Raw genomic sequence first — 19,054 nt, 5'->3', positions numbered from 1 at the left:
AATTGTCTTTGTTGAAGATAAATCATCCACCAACTACAAATGGTCAGACAATGCTTCATCCATAGGGCGGCACGGTGGCACAGTGGTTAGCACTGCTGTCTCACAGCACCAGTGACCCGGCTTCAATTCCAGCCTCAGGTGACTGTGTGGAGTCTGCACGTTCTCCCCGTGTCGGCGTGGGTTTCCTCCGGGTGCTCCGGTTTCCTCCCACAGTCCAAAGATGTGCAGGATAGGTGCATTGACCATGCTAAATTGCCCCTTGGAGTCCAAAAGATTAAGTGGGGTCATGGGGATAAGGTGGTGGCATGGGTCTAGGTAGGATGCTCTTTCCAAGGGGCGGTGCAGACCCTATAGGCTGGATGGCCTCCTTCTGCACTATAGGATATCGATGATTCTATGATAAAGCTCATAAGCTCAAAACACAATATTTCAGTAACCATCCTACCAATTGTAGCTTAAGGAGTTCATTTTAACCGTGTAATATGCAAATGAGACATAGTGCACGTCATCACAGGAAGTGATGCAATGTCTCATGATCTTGCTCTCACATTGACCTCTTGGGAAGATGAAGCCACTGTAAGATGTTTCTCGATAAAGTTAGCATTTTCTCTACCGCAGCAGACTCTGTGAATATTCTGCGTTGACACGAGAGGAAGAATATTATATGGTGGCAGCGAGTGAAAGAAAATGTATGGAAAGTCTCTGTCAATACTGGAAAGCTTCAAGCAAGTCACAAGTCTCAACCAGGCAGAGGCATGGCTGAATTGGCACTGAATATTTGCCAGATCATAGCATGATTCTATGAGCTTTATCATAGGATCATAGAATTTACAGTGTAGAAGGAGGCCATTCGGCCCATCGGCCTTTGGAAAGAGTACCCCACTTAAGCCCACACCTCCACCCTATCCCTGTAACCCAGTAACCCCACAAAATCTTTTTGGACACTAAGGGGCAATTTAGCATGGCCAATCCACCTAACCTGCACATCTTTGAACTTTGGGAGGAAACCAGAGCACTCGGAGGAAACCCACGCACACACGGGGAGAATGTGCAGACTCCGCACAGACAGTGACCCAAGCCAGGAATCGAACGTGGGACCCTGGAGCTGTGAAGCAACAGTGCTACCGTGCCGCAATTAATGAGGATATGAGAATCGTGTAGAAAGATGACATTGAGAGAGAAGATCAGCCAGGATCTTTAATGGTGGAGGAGGCTTGAAGGGCCAAATGGTCTATTCCAGATCCGATTTCTTTTGTTTTTATGATAGCTTTGGTGTCAGAATAGCCAATTCACTAGTCAGTATCCAACACCCAGCACCCAATGACCGGAAAGTAAAGGAGTGATTTAAACAAGGCACTGTAGTTGAGCAACCCCCCCCGCCGTGGAGCGAGTTCCTGTTCTTTTGTAGGAGTCACACTCGCTGCCCTTGTTTGAGTACATCAAGGTACAGGGTGCAGGACTGAGGAAATAAACCTCTTTCTGAATTTTGTCAGTGACCCATTTTTCATTTTCACTTGTACAGGTCTGGGATTATGTTGAATGTAAAACAAAAACAAATCACTATTAGATGCAAATCTTCACTTTATAATTTGCTGACTTAATCAGAAATTGAAAGCCACCGTGTATGAGTGGGCCTGCTGGGTATAACCTGTTTATTTTTTTTAGCTGACTTCTTCCATGAAGTAAATAGTTTCCTGCCTGCATCATACAATGTTATTTGTTTTTGTATGTTCAAGTGAATTAGGGAGTTTTTTACACCCCTCCCCTCAGTCTCAAACTATCTGCACAGAAGCTCAGTCATTGGAATATCTCCTGTTTATGATTTTAGAAGTGATCTCATCAAAATCTTCCACTGAAGCTCTTTGGACCACAGTCTACAGTAAACGGGGAGGCTGTTAACCATATCCACACGTACTCCTGCATTTCCCTTCATACCACACACCTGAGATTTACTATTGCAAGCTTCCTGTGAGACATCGACTGAACATACTCAAGCACCACAGGCTGAATTCTCCGCAGCCCCGCTCCAAAACTGCGGCCGGCGCGGGGGGCGGAGAATCCACTTTCTCGCCGTAATCGGGCCTGGTGTCGGTCTGGCGATTCTCCAGGACCCATTGATCGGTGAGACAGCGGAGTAAGCCACGCCGCCGGGGGGGGCCATCGCCAGAGGCCCGCCCAGCAATCCTCCGCTCCCGACCGGCCGAGTTCCCGACAGCATGGAACTAACCACCTATTGCCGATCGGGATGCTGGAGTCCGCAGCCGCAGCCACCTGGGCAGGGGCGGGGGGATCGGAGGCCGGGGGATGGCCTTATCGGCGGCCGGGGATTAGATCTGTGGGGTTAGATGCAGAGCGCGCGGCCGATTGGGGGTCTCATTTCTCGGTGTGGAACTCGGCGCGGCTGCCAAAGGTCGCCGCTGTGCGAATGTACGTACTCCGAACTGGAAGTCCGGGGGCCCGTATCCGCAGCTAAAGCTATGAGATTCACTCCGGGTCCCTGCGAGCCCCCTGCAGGGCATTGAATTAGTCCAACTTTTTGATGCACGATCAATTGAACAAAGACTAGAGTTGGATACAACTGAGGCTTAATAGCTCTAAGATGTGTGGCCTCCCACAGCAGCTGGCGAAATGGCTGCTGAATGGAGGACACGCATTTTTATACTCCGCCTATTGATCGGAGCCAGCAGGCAGGGACTACCGGCGAACCTGTAGTACAGGTCCTACCTTACATCACCTAATAAAGGTGTAACAGTGGTTTACCACATTTACCCCCTGTTAAAATTGAGTCCGGCAGGGGTGGTGGAGAACGATCTACAGCAATGAATTTATATTTACTGTATTTGAGCAGGAAGAAAATGTCTTTTGAAGTCTGGTGGACCAGTTAGAGGTTTAACCGGTCCGGGGCCTTGATGTTCCGCTGGGAGCGATGTAGTGGTGGCGGCGATGTCAATGCTGGCCTGATGTTCGGTGACTCCGGGAGCGTGCTGATATCCTCTTCATCCTCGGGTGTGAGCAGGGGAAGGACGGATGGTTCTGGTGGGATTAATGTTGGGAGCGCCGGGGGAGGGGAGGGTGGCGCCGGGCCGGAGGGGTGTGTGTGTGGGGAACCTGCTGGTGCCAGGTCCCTGAGGGAGACGGTATCCTGGCGGCAGTCGGGGTACGCCACGTAGGCATACTGGGGGTTTGCATGGAGCAATTGCACCCTCTCCACCAACGGGTCCGCCTTGTGGAGTCGGACGTGCCTACGGAGCAGGACTGGTCCTGGAGCTGCAAGCCAAGTCGGGAGCAACACCCCGGATATGGACTTCCTGGGGAAGGTAAAAAGACATTCATGGGGTGTGTTGTTAGAGGCGGTGCACAGCAGTGACCGAATGGAGTGAAGTGCATCAGGGAGGACCTCCTCCTAGCGAGAGGCTGGGAGGTTCCTGGACCATAGGACCAGTTGGATGGCCCTCCATACCGCCCCGTTCTCCCTCTCTATCTGTCCATTTCCCCGGGGGTTATAGCTGGTCGTCCTGCTGGAGGTGATACCCCTGCTGAGTAGGAACTGACGCAGCTCATCGCTCATGAATGAGGATCCCCTGTCACTGTGGATGTAGGCGGGGAAACCGAACAGAGTGAAGATAGTGTTTAGAGCTTTGATGATGGTGGCAGGCGTCATATCGGGGCATGGGGTGGCGAAGGGGAATCTGGAGTATTAATCGACCACACTGAACATATATGTGTTTCAGTCGGTGGAGGGGAGGGGCCCTTTGAAATCCACGCTGAGGCGGTCAAAGGGGCGGGAGGCCTTCACCAGGCGTGCACCGTCCGGCCGATAGAAGTGCGGCTTGCACTCCGCACAGACCTGGCAGTCCCTGGTGATTGTCCATACTTCCTCGACGGAGTAGGGCAGATTGCGAGCCTTGACAAAATGGTTCAACCGTGTGACTCCCGGGTGACAAAGGCTGTTTTGTAGGGACCGGAGTCGGTCTACTTGTGCGCTGGCACATGTACCTCGGGGTAGGGCGTCTGGGGGCTCTTTGAGTTTGCCGGGGCGATACTTAATCTCATAGTTGTAGATGGAGAGCTCGATCCTCCACCTCAAGATGTTACCATTCTTGATCTTGCCCCGCTGTGTGTTATTGAACATGAAGGCTACCGACCGTTGGTCAGTGAGGAGCGTGAATCTCCTGCCGGCCAGGTAATGCCTCCAATGCCGCACAGCTTCAACGATAGCTTGGGCCTCTTTTTCGACAGATGAGTGCCGAGTTTCTGAGGCACGAAGGGTGCGGGAAAAGAATGCCACGGGTCTGCCTGCCTGATTGAGGGTGGTGGCTAGGGTGACGTGCGATGCGTCGCTCTCTACTTGAAAGGGCAGTGTCTCATCTACTGCGTGCATCCCGGCCTTGGCGATATCGGCTCTGATACGGGCGAAGGCCTGTTGTGCCTCGGCCGTCAGGGGAAAGTGGGTGGACTGTATGAGTGGGCGGGACTTGTCCGCATAGTTTGGGACCCACTGGGCGTAGTATGAGAAGAACCCTAGGCAGCGTTTGAGGGTCTTGGGGCAGTGGGGAAGGGGGAGCTCCATGAGGGGGCGCATGCGGTCGGGATCGGGCCCCAGAACTCCGTTCTGGACCACATAGCCGAGTATGGTTAAGCGGGTCGTATTAAACACGCACTTCTCCTTGTTGTAGGTGAGGTTGAGGAGAGTGGCGGTGTGGAGAAATTCGGCAAGGTTGGCATTGTGGTCCTGCTGGTCATGGCCGCAGATGGTGACGTTGTCTAGGTATGGGAAGGTGGTCCGTAAACCGTACCGGTCGACCATTAGGTCCATCTCCCTTTGGAAGACTGAGACCCCGTTAGTGACGCCGAAGGGAACCCTGAGGAAGGGATAGAGATGACCGTCCGCCTTGAAAGCAGCGTATGGACGGTCCGATTTACAAATGGGGAGCTGGTGGTAGGCGGATTCGAGGTCTACCGTTGAGAAGACCCGGTACTGTGCAATCTGATTGGCCATATTAAATATGCGTGGGAGGGGGTACGCGTCGAGCTGCGTGTACCGATTGATGGTCTGGCTGTAGTCCACGACCATTCTGTGCTTCTCCCCAGTTTTAACGACTACCGCTTGTGCTCTCCAGGGGCTGTTGCTGGCCTCGATGATGCCTTCCCGAAGCAGCCGCTGGGCCTCGGACATGATGAAGGTCCTGTCCTGGGTGCTGTACCGTCTGCTCCTGGTGGCGACGGGTTTGCAATCCGGGGTTAGATTTGCGAAGAGAGAAGGCGGATCGACATTTAGGGTCGCGAGGCCGCACACAGTGAGGGGTGGTAGGGGCCCGCCAAATTTGAGGATTAGGCTCTGGAGATTGCACTGGAAGTCCAGGCCTAGTAGTAGGGCAGCGCAGAGGTTAGGGAGGACGTGGAGGTGGAAGCCGCTGAATTCTACGCCCTGGACCGTGAGTGTGACCGTACGGTGTCCCCGGATCGTGACAGAATGGGATCCGGAGGCCAGGGAGATTCTTTGGTTGGCGGTGTGTACCACGAGGGAGCAGCGCCTTACCATATCCGGGTGTATGAAACTTTCAGTACTCCCGGAGTCCAGCAGGCAAAAGGTCACGTGGCCATTGACTTTCACGCTGGTCGATGTGGTGGCCAGGTTGTGCGGACGAGACTGGTCGATCGTCATGGAGGCGAGTCGTGGTCGGTCGTCGCTGGCCTCGGATGATGGGGAGACGGGTCCTGGAATGCTGTCGGTGTCCATGTCCCGTAGGGGAGACAAGATGGCGGCGCCTGAAGATCCTGCGGGGAACAAAATGGCGGCACCCAAGGGCCGCACGTTGCGGGGATTGGACAAGATGGCGGCGCCCATGGGCCGCACGTGGACTGAGGGGGAGAAGATGGCGGTGCCCACTGGCTGCATGTGGTCCGGGGAGATGAAGATGGCGGTGCCCATTGTGTGTAGACTAGGGGGGTGGGGGCGATAGCGGCGACTGTGCGGGCCTGGCACACCGCGGCGAAGTGCCCCTTTTTCCGCAAGCCTTGCAAAGGGCAGCGCGGACCGGGCAGCGTTGGCGAGGGTGCTTCTGCTGGCCGCAGAAGTAACATCGGGGGCACCCGGGGTGTACAGGCTGGCGCATGGCGCAGACGTACTGGCTGGTTAAGGCCCCCGCTGGGGCGGCCGTCTGTGGGGTCCACGATGCGTAAGAGGGGTGGGCTGCGCGGCTGGGGGGCTAGGCCTGAATGTTGCGTGAGGTGACCATCATAGAGAGCGCTAGCTTCTTTGTCTCAGCTAGATCGAGCGTGGCCCCTTCTAACAGTCTTTGGCGTATGAGGTCCGACCCAATCCCCGTAACGAATGCGTCCCGCATAAGGCGGCTCGAATGTTCAGTGGCCGTAACGGCCTGACAGTCACAGTCCTGGACGAGTGGGATTAGGGCCTGCCAGAAGTCTTCTATGGACTCACCAGGGAGTTGAGTGCGAGTGGTGAGTACGTGCCTGGCGAAGAGTGTGTTTGTCTTTTGTGCGTAGTTTTCTTTGAGAAGCTCCATGGCGTCGGCGTAGTTCGGGGCGTCCTGGATCAGCGGAAACACATTGGAGCTCAACCTTGAGTACAGGATCTGTATCTTCTGAGGCTCTGGAACAGGGGTGGTCGCTGAGTTGATGTACGCCTCGAAGCAAGCTAGCCAGTGATTAAAGTCCTTTTTGACGTCGCTTGATTGCGGATCCAGCTGCAGACGATCTGGTTTGATACGGAGGTCCATCTTTTAGAAAATCTTAGAGCACTAAATTGATGCACGATCAATTGAACAAAGACTAGAGTTGGATACAACTGAGGCTTTATTGCTCTAAGATGTGTGGCCTCCCACAGCAGCTGGCGAAATGGCTGCTGAATGGAGGACACGCATATTTATACTCCACCTACAGGGCGGAGTCAGCAGGCAGGGACTACCGGCGAACCTGTAGTACAGGTCCTACCTTAAATCACTTAATAAAGGTGTAACAGTAGTTTACCACACTTTTTAAATAGGAATTTTGGGAGTAAAACTCCACCATTTTTACGTCGATGTGGGGAGAACCCAGCCCCACATCTACTTCATTTTCTTCACCCAATTCATCATCCCTTTTTTGAAATTTATATGCTGTGTGCCAGATGGGCCTTGCCTTTAACCATTCATTAACTCACTAATGTTATCTTGAATTATAGATTCCGGGGGTGGGATTTTTGCTTTTTATGACAAGAAGTCGAAAGGAAAAGTGTCATTGGAGCGGCAGCTTTCTCTGTCGTATTATATAATAATAATCTTTATTGTCACAAGTAGACTTACATTAACACTGCAATGAAGTTACTGTGAAAAGCCCCTAGTCGCCACATTCCAGCGCCTGTTCGGGTACACTGAGGGAGAATTGAGAATGTCCAATTCACACAACAGCACGTCTTTCGAGACTTGTGGGAGGAAACCGGAGCACCCGGAGGAAACCCACGCAGACACGGGGAGAACGTGCAGACTCCACACAGACAGTGACCCAAGCTGGGAATCGAACCCAGGCCCCTGGAGCTGTGAAGCAACAGTGCTAGCCACTGTAGAGAAACAAACTCTGATTGAGCTTTCCCTGCCAGCAACCTTGTTTAGTAGAGATTGGGGCCCCATTTTTAAAGGCTTCCCCAGTGCAATGGAACATCCACCTGCAACCCCATCCCCTGACATGGCTCCCTGGCCCTGGCATCCACCGCAAGCCACTGGCACGACCCAGTGCCAAGGCAGTGCCTGGGAACTGCCCGGACATGACCCCCGCTCGGCCCCCTGAATGATACAGTCACCTGAGCTCCTTTGGGAGGTCTGCTCACCAGTTGCACACCTTGGGAGACCGGTCGTAATTCATGCCGACGTGAATGGATTATTTTATGGTGGGAAAATCACGCATAGAGGCCTGACAATGAGATAAACATTTCTTATAACGGTGTTCCCAACGTTGACTGTTGGGATTCCCGTTGCATTACTGGCGGAATGGGGGTTGGGAGGACAATCGTGGCGAGACTTCTTGCCAATGTAAAATCCGATTGTCACGCGATTTTCTGCGCCCATCACCAAATCAGTCCGAAATGTACTGGAGCAGAAAATTTAAGCTCAGGACTTTACTCACAATTTTAAAATTGTTTATTTGTTCACGGGATGAGGGCATTGCTGGCTAGGCCAGCATGTCTTTCCAATCCCTCACTGCTCTTGAGAAGGTTGTGCTACTATAAGGGTCCTTACTGTTTATTCTCTTATTTCCCCATTCTTTTATTTTGTCATTATCATTTTTGATCCATGGATGATTAAGGGACATGAGTATTTAAGTCAAGCAGCAGAGAGAATGCTAGATTCTACAAGTTTGAACACGGGTTTCAGATTTGTCGACACCACAGAGAGACAGGTGGGCTGGGATTTAGTTTGGTTAATTGTTTGAGGGTCAATGAATTGGCCCAAAAGGCCGTGCTCTGTCCAGTAACAAGTGGTGATTGGATCCTCTCCCAGTGGAATGGTTTTCAGAGTCCCAAGGTGTTTTAGTTTGACTCTTCGACACAGAAAGACAAGGACCTGTTTTTTTTCTCCTTCTCCAGAAAGACTGTGAGTGCTGTATTTCTGAGATTGCAGAGAACCTGAATGAATTAATCTACAGGAAAACCATTATGACCACAGGCAAAGATCGGGACTCTCTCTCTCTCTCTCTTTCCAGAAAGGCTGAGAGTGCTGTATTCATGAAACTACAGAGGCCTGAATGAACCCACTGTAAAAACTTCGAACTGAAAGCAAGTTTTGAAGAAGGGCAGGGTGCTGGGAACACCCACTTGAAACAAATATTGCCACCTCTTGTGCAGCGACTCGTGCGCCTCCACCTTCACCGCCAGGCCCAAGATCTTGTCCTCGTTCTCCGAGGCTTTTTGCCGCAGCTCCTGGATCGCCGCCCCTTGGGCCTTCTGGGTCTCCACAAGCTTCTCAATCACCGCCTTCATTGGCACCAGCATTTCTGTCTTCAGCTCCGCAAAGCAGCGTTTAAGGAATTCCTGCTGCTCCTGCGACCACTGCGCCCACGCTGCTTGGTCTCCACCTGCCGCCATCTTGCTTTTCCTCCCTCGCACTTTTCGCTGCACCAGGATCACTTTTTTAACCGCTCCACTCCTGGTCCAATCCATATAATGTCGGGGGGACCTTGCTGTCACCTTCCCACACTGGAAGCCGTCGAACAATTGCCGTTGGGGCCCCTCTGAAGAGCCCAAAAATCCATCCCGGCAGGAGCTGCCGAACGTGCGACCTACCTAGGCATAGCCGCAACCGGAAGTGAAAAGGTGTTGCCTAATGCCTATCTTGAATGGTCTGGTTCTGATTTTAAGGTTATGTCCTGTTGTCCTGGACTCCCCCACCAGCTGGGAAAGATCCTCTCAATCTGTCCTATCAATTCCTTTCCATGTTTTAAAATCCACCCGGTGATTGCAAGACTGGACTTTTCAGTCTCTCCTCGTCGGGATCCTGATAATATTCTGGTGAATTTGAGTTTTCATTCCTGCTTCTGTCATTCACTTGTGTAAATGGAACTTGCACAGGGATATGGATGAAATGAGTGACCAAAACTGAGGCAGATGGAGTTCAATGTAGGGAAATGCGACATAATCCATTCTCAACCTCACGATAGATCAGGCGAGCTGGACGTTGTGGAGGAGCAGGAAACATAAGCAATAGAAGCAGTACTAGACCATTCAGCCCCTCAAACCTGCTCTGTCGTTCAATATAAGTATGAATGATCTTCAGCCTGTCTCCATTTTCTGTCTATCCCAACAATTGGTTCCTACGACATGAAAAAAAAACCAACACTGTATGTTCAAAGTGTCATCCTTATTGCTATTTTTTTTAATGGGCTTTTCTGATAAACAACGAAAAGATGGCTGCTACAAGTCACCTGACCACAGGGTTGGGCCTTTGACTGGGAGCCATCCCAGGAGTTTCAAGAACAAAGGAATCGTTTTCTCAGCTTCTGGAATTTCAAACCTCATTGCACAAACCCCTTGTAATTTATGAAAACAGAGGAAGTGTAGACAAACTGGCTCCCTCATTCTGAACTCGCCCAAAAGACGGATATCGAAAGTCATTATACTGGAAGTGATACTGATAACCACCTCACCGCCCTCTTAAGGCGGAACAGTGTAATTCTGGACAGAAGTACAGAAATAGTTTGTTAAGCTGCAACCAACTATTTATGGGCCATGTCACATGACCAAAGCCTCTGCTCTTTTGGACAGTTTTAACTTTGGGCTTCACAAAGAAGCAGGCTCTTCCAGGGAAAAACAACCGCCTGCCCATCTTGCCTGCCTCTGATGGAAAGGTTTGTACCATCGCTTATGGAACTAATTCAATATCTGCGTATCTGCACCAACTGAAAAGTGAATCTTATAACTCTGGTCTTCAGCCAGAAGAACTTGAACGCTGATGTGAAAGAGTCCCTCATTGGACTCTAGAATTCATGTAAACTAATATTAATTTCAATGGTTCGTGCAGTGTAAAACTTATTTTCTACATTCCTTCTTTTACTCTGTATGGATGCGTGTGTCTGTGAAGTGGGGCACAGTTTTCGAAAGTAAACTAACCTTCCGAATTTGTCCTAACTCGAGTTTTCTGTGGATTATTAGTAAAACTGGATCACAAAAGTGCTAAAGAGTTGGGAAAAGGCATCAGCACCTAGGTCATAACCTCCACAAAGACCATGGGGAAACTATTGTTGATTTTCCCATGGGCCACGTGGATTACGTGCTTCCTAGATAGACCACCCAGCTAGAGCTCATTAAAAACAAACATAAAAGCCATCCTAAAGCAGGGCCTGGTACGGTTAGTTCTCTCAGCAAGGACCGTACTGGGAGCGAGTTGCTCCCTTGAGCAGAAAATTGTATATATTTAAATAAATCTCTGTTCTCTTATCACTGGCTTCCTCAAGTTACTAAAACCTATTTTTAAAAGCTAATTCAAAACACCTTCTGCTTCTGAACAGGTGCGACGGGGAAATCAGTGCAGTTTGATTGCCTCCCTCTTGTCTGTGACACAACCTTAAATATATTCAGTAATGGATCATCCAGAACTTCTGGCTCTAGAAAGTTTGAAGATTTCACAACCCGTTGACTGAAGAAATGTCTTCTCATCTCAGTCTTAAATGATTGACCCCCCTTATCCTGATTCTCCATCAGGGGAACTAACATCACAGTCTCTGGCCTGTCAAATCCCTTCAGACTCTTGTACTTTCTATGAGATCACTTTGCATTCTTCAAAACACCAGTGAATGTAGGTTAAATTTACTCAGTATCGCATTAGGACAGAAAACTCATTCCAAGAACCAACTAGCAAACATTCACTGCACAACCTCCAAGGCAAGTATATCCTTTCTGAGATTTAAGACCAAGGGCTGGATTCTCCGATTTTCAGGCTATGTCCTGACGCTGAAAATTTGGCACAAAACGGCCACCGATCTCCCGTCTAGTGGGGGGCTAGCATGAAGGCAGCGTAGAGCACCTGGCTCTAGCTGACGATATGGCAAGAGAATTTCCTGGTCAGTGGCCGCGCATGGGCACAGCAGCAGCCTGCAGTGGCCACACCGTGCAACACGGCACCGGCCACACGCGGATCCGGCCTGCCAAATAGTGCCTCCACTTTGGCCGGCCCGCGGTCCCCGGACCACCTCCCAATAGTGGCCCCAGCCCCTGCCAAAGGCATCCATGCCCGTGGATTGACCCTCCCCCGACTGTGGCGCCGCTGGACTGAATCTGTAGCCACCACAACGAGGTCCTGACAAGTAATACCATGAGCGACCCACGCCGCCAGGAACTCGGCTGGTCGGGGGGAGGGTCTCAGGCAACGCCCTGAGGACGTCAGTATGGCGTGCGGCATACTCCTAGAGTACACCACTGTGGAGGGGGCGGCGCATCGCGACAGCAGCGCCGACCCTAATTTCGGCGCGAACTTTGATTCTTCGGCCGATCGCCGAACGCGATATCGGTCTCGGCGGATGGAGAATCCCACCCCAAAACTACGCACAATAAATCGTCCAGATGTGGTCTGTACAATGTAGGCAGGGTCAGACTGGCAGGGCCTACATCCAGTGGAGTTTAGAAGAATGAGAAGTGATCTCAATGAAACATAGAAGATCCTGATGGGACCTGACAGGGTGGATACTGAGAGGATGTTTCATTTTATGGGGTGAATTGAAATAGGGGACACAGTTTAAAAATAAGGGGTCTCCAATTTGAGATGGAGAATTTTATCTCTCAGAGGATTGTGAGTCTGTGAAACTCTCGTCCCCATGGAGAAGTGGAGGCAGGACCAATGGCTATTTTTAAGGGTGAGTTAGCTAGATTTTTGATTGACAAGGCAGTGCTTATTTAATTCATTTATGGGACGTGAGCTTTGCTGGCTGGGCCAGCATTCATCGCTCATCACCAATTACCCTTGAGAAGGCAGCGGTGAGCTGCCTTCTCGAACCGCTACAGTCCATGTGGTGTAGGTACTCCCACAATGCTGTTAGGGAGGGAGTTCCAGGATTTTCCCCCAGTGACAGTGAAGGAGTAGCGATATATTTCCAAGTCAGGATGGTGAGTGACTTGGAGGGGAAATTCCAGGTGGTGGTGTTCCCATGTATCTTCTGCCCTCGTCCTTCTTGATGCTGTAGTGATCATGGGTTTGGAAGGTGCTGCCTAAGGAGCTACAATGAGTTTCTGCAGTGCACCTTGTAGATGGTACACACTGCTGTTACTGTGCATCACCTCTGGAGTTAAGCTCTTATGTCCATGTTTGAGCAAAGGCTGCAATGAGGCCACGAGCTGAGGAACCCAATTTAGTGTCAGTGAGCAGGTTATTACGAAGCAAGTATCATTGGATTGCACTGTTGCCAACTCCTTCCATCACTTTACGGATAATTGAGAGTAGGGCGGCACGGTAGCACAGTGGTTAGCACTGTTGCTTCACACCGCCAGGGACCGGGTTCAATTCCCGGCTTGGGTCTGCAGCCATCTGGGATGGCCACGTCCCGATTACAAAATGGACACTTGCAAAGACTGCAGGGAAAATTGGACAATGTTAAGAAACAAGCAGGTGCAAGCTCTGTCTGTTGATTAGAACCTTAAACGCTCAGACAGGACAGAAACTACCGAACGATTTACATACTAATGAGCCATCTCCGGGGACAAAAGGGAAACATTTTGATACACAATGTTAGGACAGACTCCCCGACGCCAGAAGAAGCTAAGACAAAGCTGACTGACAGTCACCAGGATACGCCCAGCGATCAGGGAACCACCTCTCTATTGGAGGAAAATCGATACCGATGATTGGGAAAGACCCAATTAGTTGAGGCCAAGTTCAAGGCCCGCCCAAAAGAGCGCGAAGCCCTTTGCAGTATAAGAGGTATCACCCAAGGGAGAATCTTTCCCCTTTGGCTTTGGCTCTCAGCGAAGAGAGAGACCAGCCTAGCAGCTGCACCAGACCAAGTAAGTTCCAAGTCAACGCACGCTACGAGATAGACGCTCCTAGTTGCTATCCTGTAACAGCTCAACCCAGCAGCCTCAAAAATGAGCAACGGCCATTGTTCCTCTGACTGAGTGGGTGCCCGAAGCTAGGTATAGGCCTTAGTAATAGTGGTAGTTTAGTTTGTAGAGTTTATGCATGAGTAGATTTGACTGTGTGTAAATCAATGAGCATTGCTTTTGAACTTACTAACTGATGTATCGAGTCATTGATCAGTATTCGGTTCTGAGCCTTGTGGCGGTGTCGAAAGATACTGGTGACTCTTGAGCAAACGTGATTAAATAGAGCCAAATTAAGAGCCAACCAAAAGTTAGCAACAGGTCACTGTCTGTACGGAGTTTGCATGTTCTCCCTGTGGCTGCATGGGTTTCCTCCCACAACTACCGGAAGACATGCTTGTTAGGTGAATTGGACATTTTGAATTTTCCCTCAGTTGTACCCAAACAGGTGCCGGAATGTGGTGACTAGGGAATTTTCACAGTAACTTCATTGCAGTGTTAATGTAAGCCTTCTCGAGGTAATTGGCTGGGTTGGATTTGTCCTGTTTTTTGTGGACAGGACATTCCTGGGCAATTTTTCACATTGCCGGGTAAATGCCAGTGTTGCGATTGTACTGGAACAGCTTGGTTAGGGGCACGGTAAATTCTAGAGCACAAGTCTTCAGCACTATTGTTGGAATGCAGTCAGGACCCATAGTCTTTGCAGTATCCAGTGCTTTCAGGAGTCAAAGGGTACAGGGGGTAGAGAGGGGGTAGAGTTGAGGTCACAAGCAGACCAGCCATGATCTTATCCAATGACGGAGCAGGTTCAAAGGGTCAAACAGCCTACGCCTGCTCCTATGAATGTTCATATATGTTCCCTATTCTTGTACTCCAGTCCTCTCACAATAAAACCGGACATGCTATTTGCCTTGCTTGTTGTACCTGTTTGCTTTTTGAGCCAGGTCTCACCACGCATCAGAATTTACAAGTTTCACTCCTTTTAAAAAGATATTCAGCTTTTCTATTCGTACGACCACAGTGAATAAACTCACATTTCCCCACATTATACTCCATTAGCAACCTCATTGTGCTCTCATTTAACCTGTCTACATCTCTTTGCAGCCTCTTTGTGTTCTCCTCACAACTTACATTCCCATCCAGATTGCCATCATCAGGAAATTCAGACATATTACTCTGTCTCTTTGACTAAATCATTAATATAGATTTTCAATATAGATCCTTGCAGCACACCATTCCTGCCAACTTGAAAATACCCTGCTTATCCCTATTCTCTGCTTGCAGAACAATAGTCAATCTTCCACTATAATATATTACCATCCAACTAGGTCTTGTGGTGCAGTGGGTAGTGTCCCTGCAGTGGGTAGAGTCAACAGCTCTGTGGTTGAGTCTCACCGCACGACTTGATGACCAAGGAAGATGCATTCATTACATGGCCAAGCAGGTTGAGCATCAACATATAAATACTTCCAACTGATGCCAATGGCAGGTGGCAAGAGCAATGTGATGGAAAGAACATTGGCACCTCTATCATCAATATCCATAGCTCCACACTACAAAATGCATGTAAAATTTGAGTGAACTGTAACACACCACCACCAGCCCTCAATTCCACACTTCTTTATTTTACCTTTAAAATGGCACTGTATCAAAAGTCTTTCGGAAACCCAAGTATATTGGCCGGGATTCTCCGAGCCCGTGCCGGGTCGGTGAATCGGCAGGGGGAGCGTGAGAATCCTGCCACGCCACTCCGACGCCGGGCCGCCGATTCTCTGCCGACCGAAGAATCGACGCCAATCGCACCTGCACGGTCGCCGATGCGCCGGTTGTGGGCCGCTGAAATAGGCCCCCACGACGATTCTCTGCGCGCGACGGGCCGAACCCCCGCCAAGTCCCGCCGGCGTGGTTCAGACCTGGTCCCACCTGCCGGGAGCCTGGACCCGCTGCCGATGTGGGCGTCCTGCTTGAGGAGGGGAGGGCGGGGGGATCTGACTCTGGGGGGGCCTCCACGGGGTCCAAGAACACGATCGGGGGTTTCCGATAGGCGGGCGGCCATGATCTGTAGGGGGTCTACCACCTGCCGCGCGGGCATGCTGTTTGGTCGGCGACATGTTGCTCCGCGCCAGCGTAGAGACGGCAACCACGCGCATGCACGGACCCGCGCCGGCAGTGGTGCGCATGCGTGGACTTGTGCCGGCCGTGTAGGGCAGCTTTTGGCGCCGGAGCAGCGCAGAGCACTCCGGCGCCGTTCTAGCCCCTGAAGAAGAGGAGAATTACTGGGCCTGGAGGCTCGCGCCGGTTTTAACGTCGGCATCAACACTTGTCTGCGATATCGGTGAATCCTGGCCATCACATCTACTGATTCCCCTTTACAGCCATTGTATCATTGAAAAACTCAAATAATTTATTTGAAGCACGATTTCTCTTTTCATTGTTTGGTAACACAAAGCTTAAGTATTGCTGAAAAAAGAGACATACCGTTGAAGCTTTTTGCCTTGCACTCATCAGAACAGATTCACAAGAATACCAGCTGCAAAAGGAACAACTAGCTATACTACATGAGACAAGAGTGCTGATTGATTGGAATGTGGACTCTGATTGGTAGAGGTGTTACCATGGTGAATGCACCAGGGAACAGTTAACTGCCAAGCAGCTTTTGTGCTAGATGAAATGCTTTGACACATGTCTGTTTTTCAGCTATTTCTCCCTTGTGACACCATCTTGGCCCTGTCCCATAATACTATGATTTTTCAAGTGAATTGTTAGAGCTTCCTTAACAATAGCATTTTCCAGATAACTAATCTCAGGCTAACATGATGTCTGCTGTTCCTGTTTTCTTTATCCCAGATTTCTTAAGCAGAGGTGTTGTATTTGCTAACTTTTAATCTGATGGCCATGATGTGGAGATGCCGGCTTTGGACTGGGGTGAGCACAGTAAGAAGTCTTACAACACCAGGTTAAAGTCCAACAGGTTTGTTTCAAACACTAGCTTTCGGAGCACTGCTCCTTCCTCACCTGTGCTTAATATGGTGTTCTAGAATGTAGGGAGTTTGAAAAGATCTGTGTACAGGAGTCGCTAAAAGCTAATGAATAGGTAGAAAATATAATTAAAAGACTGAAGGAAGGTTGACACTTTTTGCAAAGGTGCGTGGATACAATCGGGTAGAAGTTATGGTGCAGTTGCATTAAACCCTGTCCAAATCCCATCTGAAGTAACTGTGTTCAGGAAGGATACATTGGCCTTGGATGGGGGGCAACACAGAGTCACCAAAGGGTTCAATTATGAGAATAGCTGTGCAGGCTCAATGTGTATTCAACTGAATATAGAAAATTGAGGGATGATAAAATGAAACTATTTGAAATGATTATTCGGGCAAATGGAGAATATGGGGTTACTAGATCAGGAAGCTCTACTGTACACAAAGGATACGGGAGTTCTAGACTCTCTGCCCCACCTCCCCCCAATACCATTCCCCTCCCATCCAAAGCTGTACAGACCAGGGGTCAACTCAAAATGTACCCAAGTGCGCTAGATCTTTATTAGGCAAAGTATTATAGGTCATGAAAACAAACTGGGTGGATGCAAATTCAGATGCATGTCTTGAATGTTGGAACAGGTTTGAAGGGCTGAATGGCCTCCTCCTGTTCCATTCAATATGATCGGGATTGGGTACTGTTAAAGGAATTGTTTGAGGATTAGGTCCTGTTGCTGGAACTGTATTGGGATCAGAGCCTGGTTGTACTGAGGTCAAATCCTGTTACTCATGGGATCGGGTGATGTTGCTGGGGTTCTGCTGGGAGTTGGGGCTTGTTGCTGAGATTGTATTGGGATGCTAGGATTTTCCTGGGTTCCTGCTCTGTTACTGGGATTTTGCTGGGATTAGAACACGTCGCTGTGATTTTGCTGGGATCCTGCTCTGTTGCGATGATTTTACTGGGATTAGAACCTGTTACTGGGATTAGAATTTGTTCCTGGGACTTGAACCCGTTGCTGGGATTCTACTGGGGTCCTGCTCTGTTGCTGGGATTTTCCTGGGATTATAACCTGTTGCTGGGATTTTCCTGGGATTATAACCTGTTGCTGGGATTTTCCTGGGCTCCTGCTCTGTTGCTGGGATTTTCCTGGGATTATAACTTGTTGCTGGGATTTTCCTGGGCTCCTGCTCTGTTGCTGGGATTTTCCTGGGATCGGGAGCGGATCTTGGTTCGGCTCCGGCCGCCCCCTTTTCTCTCCCATTTCCGCTGCTGCGAAGCGAAGGGAAGCAAAAAGAATCAGCGGCGAGAGATCGCGGCCGGAACCCGGAGCAGGAGCCAGGTCTGAGCCCGAAAATCAGCAATTTACTCCCGGGGATCAGAATCACCCAAACCTGGGAGAAATCCAGACTGCTCCGGGTAAACTCAGATTCCCTGGATCCGGGATAGAGGGGGAGGGAGTGAGTGAGAGAGAGCAGAAAGTGTGTGAGAGAGACTGAGGAAGATAGAATCGGAGTGAGAATGTGTGTGAAAGTGAGGGAGGGAGAGTGATTGGAAGGGACATGTTTAATTCTGATACTGTACAGTTTTTAGTTATAAATTATCCACAGGAAAGACTCCATTTTGCAATATTCTGTTAAAATCTCAGAAACGGTGAAGTGAAATTACTGCCTAAACTCCTTGCTACATAGACACTTCGGTCTGTTGTCACCTTGCTGTACTTTTTGCACAAATTTTACATCATATTTATCATTTCTTTATATCAGTGGATCACACCAAGAGTGGTTGAGCAAAGACTTGCAGGACTGGCCAAGTGCTTGAGTCTGGAATTCGGTCCAAGTGGGAATTCTCTGGTAAGCATTTCTCAAGCTGAAATTTGGTTTAATATCTAGAATCAAATATTGCAAATGGAACTACAAGCTGGCTAAAGCAAAATATATGCGGATGCTGGAAATCTGAAATAAAAACAGAAAATGCTGGATAAACTCGGCACGTCTGGCAGCATCCGTAGAGAATGAAGGAGGCCATTCGGCCCATTGTGTCCATGCCAGTCAACAAAGCTCTGGCTACCCTAATCCCATTTACCAGCACTTGGCCCACAGCCCTGAAGGTTAGGGCAGCGCAAGTGAATATCTAAATACTTCTTCAATGTTACGAATGCTCCTAACTCAGCCAGCCGCCCTTTCAGGCACTGAGCATTACTCTGTAACCAAAGAGAAAATGCTGGAAAATCTCAGCAGGTCTGGCAGCATCTGTAGGGAGAGACAAGAGCTAACGTTTCGAGTCCAGATGACCCTTTGTCAAAGCATTACTCTGTTTCCCCTTCCACAGATGTTTCCAGCCTGCTTGATATTTCCAGCATTTCCAGTCGTTATTAAATAAGCCCAGTTAAGATATCACAATAACAGACACTAGCTGTCAGTAGGAGTAAACTGTTCATCATCTCTAAACTGTAAGTTAATTACTGGGAGGCTGGATTCGCAGTTGTAAATTGGGTGTGACTCATACCTATGGAAGTAAACTGTATGTGTGGTGCTTGCAGTGGATCGCGAAAACCGTGTT

The 19,054-nt window shown here is 49.7% G+C and overlaps 1 protein-coding gene across 3 annotated transcripts in view; it reads left to right on the top strand.

Moving 5' to 3' along the window:
• The first annotated feature begins 17,701 nt into the window (after positions 1-17,701).
• tspan9a (tetraspanin 9a) overlaps positions 17,702-19,054 on the top strand; it is a 286,143-nt gene continuing 284,790 nt past the window's right edge. For 2 of the 3 annotated variants that reach the window (XM_072484909.1, XM_072484907.1), the window contains exons 1-2: positions 17,734-17,911; positions 18,259-18,345. The gene's annotated coding sequence lies outside the window, so the exon portion shown is untranslated. Of the gene's footprint in view, positions 17,912-18,258; positions 18,346-19,054 lie in introns of all 3 variants that reach the window. The other variant, XM_072484908.1, reaches the window with a different exon arrangement.

This window comes from Scyliorhinus torazame, chromosome 19, assembly GCF_047496885.1.
Source record: "Scyliorhinus torazame isolate Kashiwa2021f chromosome 19, sScyTor2.1, whole genome shotgun sequence".
Taxonomy (NCBI): Eukaryota; Metazoa; Chordata; class Chondrichthyes; order Carcharhiniformes; family Scyliorhinidae; genus Scyliorhinus; species Scyliorhinus torazame.
This window is presented reverse-complemented; position numbering and strand designations above follow the sequence as displayed.